Here is a 9,902-nt window from a genome sequence, read left to right as displayed (position 1 = left end):
ATTTCCCTTAACTACTATGCTCATATTAGCATCATAGACTCCTAACGTACTTTATTAACACTAAGTAGCATGACTAACTCTGTGTAATAGACCCCTTCCCTGTAATTCAGCATGTTTACTGACTTCTTACATTTTTCTACTACTATTCTGCCCTACCCCCCTAACCGCTAATACATTGTAAGCATGTGTTTGTGACACCCAGTCACTATGTGATCCTGAACCCTTCCCCCTAAAACTAATGAGTAATTCTGTTTAGCTTCCCTTGATCTAATACTGTTAAGTTCCTAGCATGAACACTTTGTGATAGACTATTACTGTGATTTAAGTTCTGTAGTGTTTCTCTGGTGCTAACCTGTGTGCAAATATGCTTTCACATATGAACTACTTGTCCCCAATTCCTCCTTTCCTTGTTTGTGTTTGAACTATGTATGTTGGTTTGGTCTTGAGTTGCTGATTTCCCTATTTCTTTTCTTCTCCAAACTGGGTTTTCACTAAGGCAAATACTTCTATTGTTTTTTTCCAAAACTTATTTCAAACTATTCATTGTCAAAACTGTTTCCAACTCGACTCTTTTAAACTTATGTCAAACACTCTCACCTTACTCTTAGACCATTATGTTCTGCTCCTTTTGTGTGAGCCTTGCCTTGGAACCCTTGAGCTCCCTCTTAACTTGGACACACAAAAGACGGCTTTTCCACACTGCACTTACTCTATCTTGGCTATAAAATCTGGGTGTAAGCATTGTCTGGGATCCCTTGAGGTCCTTAAGGAACTCTGACACATACAGATATGAGAAATGCTATGGAACAATCTTGGTACTTGAGGTGATTTATTACATTACTTAGGGAGGAAGTCCTAATCAGGTGCTAAAAGTTTGGGCATGTTTTCAGGCTCTCTGTAGTGTAACTTTTATTATGTAATTTCAGTATTGGTTTGTAATAATCTGTTGTATACAAGTATTGGGGTTGGCTAGTGAAAAGGGGTAGGGTAAATATGCATGTCATAGCTGTTAAGGGTAGAAACCATGTTATTAGGTTTATATTACTAATTGCGCAATAGAGACTATGCTTAGGATTCATACATGCATTAGAAATCATGCTCTTAGGTCCCATGTTTATTGTTTCAGCATGTGCATCCCTACAAAATCATGTGTTAAAATCTGCTAATGACTAGCACTTTGCCATTATGTTATGCGCTTCCATGTACACTTAGAGATCCTGGCTTAGGATAAAAACAATGCTAATAAACAGGTTATTTCCATATCTTCTGCGTATTCTAAAAAAAATCCTGCTCAGGTCTGCATATACATCACTCTGCATTTTTTGTGCATTAGATATCATGCCTTTAGAATTGTATTCACATCCTCTTGGGCTTCTCTAGTTTAATTAAAAAAATAGATTAGCCCAGCTGGTAATAATTCAGGAATTCTAAACATTTAGAACAACATGTTTTGTAATACAATTCAAACAGCCCTATCCAAATAATTCTGATAGCTGGAACACTGTTTTACACCTAGGCAAGCCTTGGGTGCTAAATTTGTCAAAACTGAAAACATGCTTCTTTATGTATGTTGTTTAATTATCAATTGTTAGAATTAGTAGGCAAGCCTGATTCGGACTTCTTTTCTGAGTCATATAATAAATCCGATTCTGTTGGTGTCACTTAGATACCATGCATAAGATCTAAATTTAGACCTTAACTGTGTATGAGTCATGTTGTCTATGTGCATTACTTGTGGAGGTATATATGAGCTTTCTATCTATTTTCTGTGTTTTCCCCCCATAAATACAGTCCTATGTATTCTTATTTGTCGCCTAGTATTTTGCCTTTAAACCTGAGGGTCTGCGTAGCACCCCCCTTTATAGGATAAGAGCCCTAAATTCCTCCGAGGCTGATAGGAAGGGACGGGTAACAGCATGTAATAGGGGTCGAAACCAACCCTCGCTTTAATTACCTTCACGGGGCGGGAAATGGTAGTTATGGATATGATGACCGGTGCGTTAATACCACGTGTAGTCCCTCTTTGAGGAGTGTCATACCGGGTATTGTATTGATGTGATCCATATTACAAACAAATCTACGACACCCCCCCCCCATTTACATTCATAAACATGCTTAGATTATAATTCTTTTCAAATCTAGCTTTTTATTAGTTGTTTTCTTACACATGTGTATTTAAACTTAAATCTCATACTATTTGAGCCATACTTGTTTATTTACTAATTGTACAAATTCACAAAAACTGTTTGGCCGGGAACCACACTAGTGGATCCTGAGAGGTGCCTAACACCTTCCCGTTAGGATAATTTCAAGCCCTTACCCTATCTCTAGTTATCGAACATAGTTATAAATGAACCCTACAGGTGCCCTAATGCACCTTAAAAATCGTTAGGTGGCGACTCTCCAAAATGCAAACCCCCTTTCCCAAAAGGAAAGAGTTGTCCTATACCAAAATGTCATAAACCCGATTCCGCGAAGGAAAAAGGGGGCGCCACAGCATGACGACTCTGTTGGGGATATTCAGGCTTTTACCATTTCATACCATTTTTTGTGAATTTGTACCCCTCCCTATGTGAAACTATTTGTTTAATTTCTTTAAGCGTTTAATTTCTTCTTCAAAAGCGAAACTGACATATCTTTCTTGTTTTCTTCCTTTATAGCTTCTTTAAATTATGAAACTGCTGTATTTATCGCTTCTTTTAACGTGCCAATACATGTCAACGTGCTTTTAATTATTGCATAATCATGCTCAACATCATACTCCACTCGTCCAAACAAATATTATAGCAACGCTTGATGAGTGGTTGCGCCCTTCCTATATCATTACCCCTAAATTCGGAAAGGCTTATTTGCGGTAAAACTAATCGATCAGCGGTGCAGTCGATAGTTTCGTGCCTTCCCCCTTGAATTGTCCGCTCAAGGGTACTAGTCTAAAACCCCATAGAAACCTTACTCTGCTTAAATTGCGCATGCATCATGGTCAAACCTAGCCGGGTCAGTTATGTTATCCATATAATGATCCTTTAAGATATCCTTATCCAAAGGTCCACTGGGTTTTCCTAAACCCAAACGGACATCATCACATTTCTGTGCATTTATTTGGAGAACTAAATGCTTCATGCTAATTGTTAATATTAAATAGTTGAGTCTGGTGAGGGTGAGGGCCTAACCTTGTTTAACTTGCAGAAATACGAGGCACGAAGTCCCCAGATTGGCATGGTCACTAATATCTATCCAAGATTGCTAAACTGGTGGGAAGATTTACGTTCTAGTGACAAAACCCTCATCAGAAGATATCTGGGCAATCTACATCCCTCCTGGAGGTCCACCCTAACAACATGATAATAGAAGATGCTACCTTGTTTTGGGATTGTGAAAGGGCCATGTTCCGCTTTGGGGACATCGAAATGACCCTTTTGCTAGAGGGGATATGAGGACTGACCGGTCTAGTGTGGGAAACCTCGGGTTTGCTAATGCTTGAGAATCGCATAGGCAAGGGTTTCCTAAAAATGATGGGTTTGAATAAGAATGCAGAATTAGCATACCTAAAGGAATCGTATATCCCTTTTGACTACCTTTATGAAAGGTACGATCACAACAAATCATACCATACCTACCATGACGAGTTTGCCATCACGTCCTTGGGACATATCTATCGTAGGGTATTCGTCTTCATGCTTTGCTTCCTAGGTCTAATCGTGTTTCCCATGAAGAAATGGAGAATCTATACTAGGTTGGCTATGGTAACCAAGACTCTAATAGAGGGGATTGGTGGGCAGACATTCAGTATTGTACCCATGATCATCGCAGACATATACCGAGCCTTAAAGAAATGCCAACGAGGAGCGAGACACTTTGAAGGTTGCAATCTATTACTTCAGCTTTGGCTCATGGAACATCTCCAAAATGGCGAATACCGACAAGAAATTCAGCGAAGGGCCTGGGATGATCACATCGCTTTCCACCATCCAAAGCAAATGAATTACATCCCCGACATGTTCGCTCAGCCTAAGAATGCCAAAGTATGGGTTGAGCTCTTTGATAATCAAACTGAAGAACAGGTTCAATGGATGTTCGAGTGGTTTCCGACAGAGGAGTTCATCGCCCGATCCAGAGATGCACTTTTCTTGAGACTGATTGGTCTAAGAGGAACATACCCTTACGTCCTTCTTTGAGTTATGAGGCAAGCAGGTAGGAAGCAAGTCATACCCAGGGTCGACAAGATGAGCCATCTTCGAGCTGACTTTCAAAATGATGATAGTCCCCACAAGTGCCAAGCCCAGCATATGTGGCACTGCAAGATCGTAATGGGGAAAGACACCATCAAGCCAAACAGATATCATGTCGGTTGTACCCCTTTCTATTCGGGTTGGTTGGAAGACAATTGGGATGGTCTGGGCCAGCCAGGGTTCGTTCAAGGTCACAAAATTATAGATGAAAAGGCCGAGGCACAGGTCAAGTACAACCAGCTGCGCAAAAGGATCCGTGAATGCGAGAGAGAACACCGCAAGATACAAGAGTCCAACAAGAAGTTGATTGAGGAATGGAAAGACATGGCTATCAGTGCCAACAAAAGGCTAGGATACTTGGAGCGAGGCATAGTAGAACTAGAGGGAAAATTTCTCAAAAGGGTTGGAGACTGTCAAAATACTAAAGGGACCGAAGGTGGACATCTAGCCAGGGCATACATGTTGTTGGGACTTCGTGAATTGGGGAAGTTGTTCGACGGAGCCAAGGATGCCGAATCTGGGGAAGGTCCTTCTGGGACCAAATAGATAGGAATTTACCTTTTCGCTTTAGGAATGTAATAAGGTCAATAACCATTAGTGACTTTTATTTCTTGCTTATTTAGTGTCGCTTTGGGATTCATTTATTTTTTATCAATAAAATAAGCCATTTAGCATTTTAAGTTCTCCAAGTCTATTTGTCTCTAGGCCTACCTCGGGCACAAAAGAGGTTCCCAGATTAGGACACGCTTTACATTCCCGCACTATGTGTTTAAATATTGCAATATATTTTATAATCCTCACTGACTTGATTACCTTTTGTTTTATTTTTGTTTTAGTATTCCCCTCCCCAAAGATTAGTTTATGCACTCTGGCATCATCATCTTATTTCACAAGATCCAGGGGACCTCCACCCACTCCTCCTCTTAGTCTCATTAAAGGCAAAAACAAAGGCAAAATGGAAGATTTAAACAACATCAGGAAGGAGAACACAACTGAATGGGTAGAGGCCACTGATGGCTAGGGTATTCGGGTTCCTAACGAGAATGTGTCACAGTTTGAACAGAAACTGTTGAAATTCCAGGAAGAGCTCGATCAGGTTCGGAATCTGGCAAACCTGTCATTTTCCCTTAACACCCTAGATATCAACTTCCCCAACATTCAAAACCCCACACCTCCTCAAAATATCCCAAAAAAGCAGAATCATCCCGCACCTCATTATCATGCTGCTCCACCAAAGAACCAATATAACACCTGTCATACCCCAAACAACACTCCACTACTCATCCCAGAACCTGAGAACTCCCCAACTGACCATTTCCACACCCATACACTAGGCCAGCATAACAATCCTATCTACGTGGAGACCATGCCACACCCCCACCCAACCTATCTCATGCACACCTAAGTCTGATGAAAAGGATCTGCTTATCAGGAACTTGGCTGAGGAACTTAAGAAATTGACTAGCCGGATTCAGGGCATTGAGGGAAGCAAAGGAATCGAGGGGCTGAACTATGAGGATCTTTGCTTACAGCCTGATGTCGAGTTGCCCGAGGGGTAACAACTTCCTAAGTTCGAAATATTTGATGGTACGAGTGATCCAAGGGTCCATCTGAGGACATATTGCGACAAGCTGGTTGGAGTAGGGAAGGATGAAAAGATCTGTATGAAACTGTTCATGAGGAGTTTGAAAGGAGATGCATTATCTTGGTACATCAGCCAAGATCCCAAGAAGTGGTTAAGCTGGGTGGGCATGGCATATGACTTTATGGACAGATTCAGGTTTAATACAGAGAACACACCAGACGTGTTCTATATCCAAAATTTGAAGAAAAAGCCCACAGAGACGTTTCACGAGTATGCTACTCGCTGGAGGTCCGAAGTTGTTAAGGTCAAACACGCCTTAGAAGAGGAGAAAATGAATAAGTTCTTTGTCCGGGCTCAGGACCCGCAGTACTATGAACGACTGATGATGATTGAGAACCACAAGTTCTCCGACATTATCAAATTAGGTGAAAGAATTGAAGAAGGTATTAAAAGTGTTATGGTTACAAATTTCGAGGCCTTGTAAGCTACAAATAAGGCTTTACAGTCCGGTGGTGTGTCCAAGAAAAGGGACGTCGGGGCTGTGATGGTTGCACAAAGGACCAAGTCTCCCCTCAAATACCAAGCTTACCCAACACCTCCACTCATATACCAGCCAACCCCAAATTACCAAGCACCATCACCCTCATACCAAGCTCCGCCACCAACTTATCAGTCATCTCCACCTCCTACATATCAACCTACTTCACCCAGATACTCCCGACCCGCTCATGTCTACCAAACCTATAATGCTCAACCGTCCCATTATCAATCACCGCATGTACGCCAAAATTTCCCTAGACCCCGACCTAATTTTGATCGCAGACCTCCAAAACAATATACAGCCATTGCTAAACCAATCGACCAGCTATATGAGAGGCTCAAAGCTGCTGGTTATGTCACCCCCATCCCTGCTGCAACCCCTGAGAATCTTTCTCAGTGGGTTAACCCAAACATGTCTTGTGCGTACCACTACGGCATAAAAAGGCACACCATCAATGAATGACGCTCCAAACGTCCGCAACAACCCTTTGCCAGACCATAAGGGTGGAGGTATCCACATGATTGATGTAGAAGATGACTGGGATCCTGAGGGATCAATCGGGTTGATAGCAGAAGGTGATAACCCAAAGAAACTAACAATTACTCTCAATCCAATCATAGTCCAGATCCAACCTCCGAGGATGTTGAGGTGAATATGTTTGTACCTCTTGAGTTTGAAGCAGCGCCATCCGCAAATACATCGGTACCAATTGAGGTTGAATTCGTGTCTCCAGCAAATGCACCACACCATTTGAGGTTGCAGTCTTGCCACCCAAGGCACATGTTCCATTCAAAGTGAGGATAGCTGCGCCGATCCCAGTGGCGATGTCAACCATGCCACCCTTCTATACAAATGTTGTACCCTGGACTATATAGCCGAGGCGAGAAGGAAGGGCAAGGTCAGGATTGAAGAAACTGTCACAGCACAGGGTATGGAAAGAATTGGTAGAGTCTATACCCCGGAACATCTAGCTGAATCAAGCAAGCAGGCCTCCAATCGGCTACCCCTCATTGAGACAGGTCCAGACGACCTTTGGAGGAAAATACAGGCCAAGGAATATTTGGTCATCGACTAGTTAAACAAGACGCCAATACAAATATCCATTCTCTCTTTGCTGCAAAATTCTGAGACGTACAAGAATGCTCTGTTAAAGGTGCTAAATAAAGCATACGTACCAAGTAACATCACTAGCAGGGAAGTGGCTAATATGATAGGACAAGTGCTGGAAAGCCATAAGATCACCTTTCATGAGGACGAGCTGCCACCTGAAGGGCTGGGGCACAACAAAGCATTGCACATCACCGTGCAATGCGAAGATTATTTCATCACCAGAATCCTGATCGATGGAGGTTCCAGTCTTAACATTTGTCCGCTGGTAACACTCAAGAAGCTGGATAAAGGGCTGCATGAGATAAAAGATGGAGCAATCAATATGAAAGCCTTCGATGGTTCTCAGAGGTCAACCATTGGTGAGATTATCCTATACATGTAGATGAGACCAACTTGGTTTGAGGTCGATTTCTAGGTGATAGATGTACCAGCATCTTACAACTTGCTGCTGGGACGGCCATGGATCTATGATGCTGGGGCCGTAGCATCAACACTGCATCAGGTAGCAAAAGTTGAATAGAATCACCAGGAAGTGATCATTCACGGCGATGGTAGCAACCCTATATACAGTCGCCAGACCATTCCGGCAATCGAGGGAAGAAGGAAACTGGGTGGAGAAACTTACAACCACATTGAGCGGGTTAATGCTATCGACAAAGACAAATGGTGGGATGGCAAAATCGAGAGTATACTAAGTTGGAGTGGGTACAAACCTGGCAAAAGGCTCGGCAAGAACCTTTAGGGGATCTCTAAACCCATAAAACTCAAAAGACATGGCACTACCTTCGGTTTGGGATATGAATACACCTGGGAATAATTCAATAACTGGGCGCCACCATGGCGGCGCCCTTACTATCCACTAGAGCAGCCAATACCATATCTGAAGCAGACTTTCCAACAGGCTGACATTATTTATGGGTCAGATAAAGAAGAGGCACTTGCAGTAGTGAAGAACTTGTTTCTAGAGGACAATAATATAGACTATTGCACTATTCTTGAGGAGGATGGGGAGGAAGGCCCTTCCGTACAGGCTGTGAGTAGAGGGGCACATCTCAAAAATTGGACCATCAGGGCAACTAAAGCCCAACGTGCCTCGGGGTAGCAAGGCTAAAACAAGCATTATTCAATGTTTTTACTAAATGATTTTCTTTTTGCATTTTCAATTCTCGCAATAAGATCTTCAGTGTTCAAAACTGTTACTCAATCTATCAAAAACATTCTGATTTTTCTTATGAATTAATATTTATTGCTATCATTTTCTCTCCTTGCTTTACCAATACAATATTACTATTACTTGTCTTGATGAACCAATGACTATGACATGCAATAAGACAACGTAACAAACGGACATGGATTCAGAAGAAGATGACATACCTGACGAGATTGTCAAAAAAGTTGAGAAATTTGAGAACAAACCTAAGTCCAACCTAGATGAGACCGAGATTGTCAACCTAGGAGATGCAGAAAACATCAAGGAAACACAAATTAACATTCACCTATCGCCATCAAAAAAGAAAGAATATACAGAATTTCTAAAGGAGTATGAGGACATATTTGCCTGGTCGTATGATGACATGACTGGTCTAAGTACGTCTATTGTGGCTCACAAACTGCCAACCGATCCAATGTGTCCACCGGTAAAGCAAAAGCTCAAAAAGTTCAAGCTTGATATGAGTTTGAAAATCAAGGAAGAAGTCACCAAGAAGATCAACGCTAAGGTTCTCAGGGTAGTAGAATACCCTACATGGTTAGCCAATATTGTGCCAGTGCCAAAGAAGGATGGAAAGGTCAGAGTCTGTGTCGACTATCGGGATCTCAATCGGACCAGTCCGAAAGATTACTTCCCTTTGCCAAATATACACATCCTGATTGACAATTGCGCCAAGCATGAGCTATAGTCATTCGTGGATTGCTTCGCTGGTTATCATCAGATCTGGATGGATGAGGAAGATGCTGAGAAAACAGTTTTCATTACACCCTAGGGAGTGTAATGTTACAAGATGATGTCATTCGACCTGAAGAATGCAGGGGCCACCTACATTAGGGTCATGACTATCATCTTCCATGATATGATACAAAAGGAAATAGAGGTATATATAGATGATGTTATTATCAAATCCAAGAAAGCCACTGACCACATAGAAGATCTGAGGAAGTTCTTCAATAGACTACGGAGATACAACCTGAAACTAAACCACACAAAGTGCACATTTGGGGTTCCTGCTGGAAAATTGCTTGGGTTTGTTGTGAGCCATCGAGGAATAGAACTGGATCCATCAAAAGTCAAAGCCATTCAGGAACTAACACCGCCAAAGAACAAGAAGGATGTGATGAGTTTCTTGGTAAGACTTAACTACATCAGCCAATTCATAGCACAATCTACAGTTATCTGTGAGACAATATTTAAGATGTTAAAGAAGGACGCCACCACCAAATG

This window comes from Nicotiana sylvestris, chromosome 10 (genome assembly GCF_000393655.2).
Source record: "Nicotiana sylvestris chromosome 10, ASM39365v2, whole genome shotgun sequence".
Classification (NCBI taxonomy): domain Eukaryota; kingdom Viridiplantae; phylum Streptophyta; class Magnoliopsida; order Solanales; family Solanaceae; genus Nicotiana; species Nicotiana sylvestris.
Note: the sequence above shows the minus strand (reverse complement) of the source record.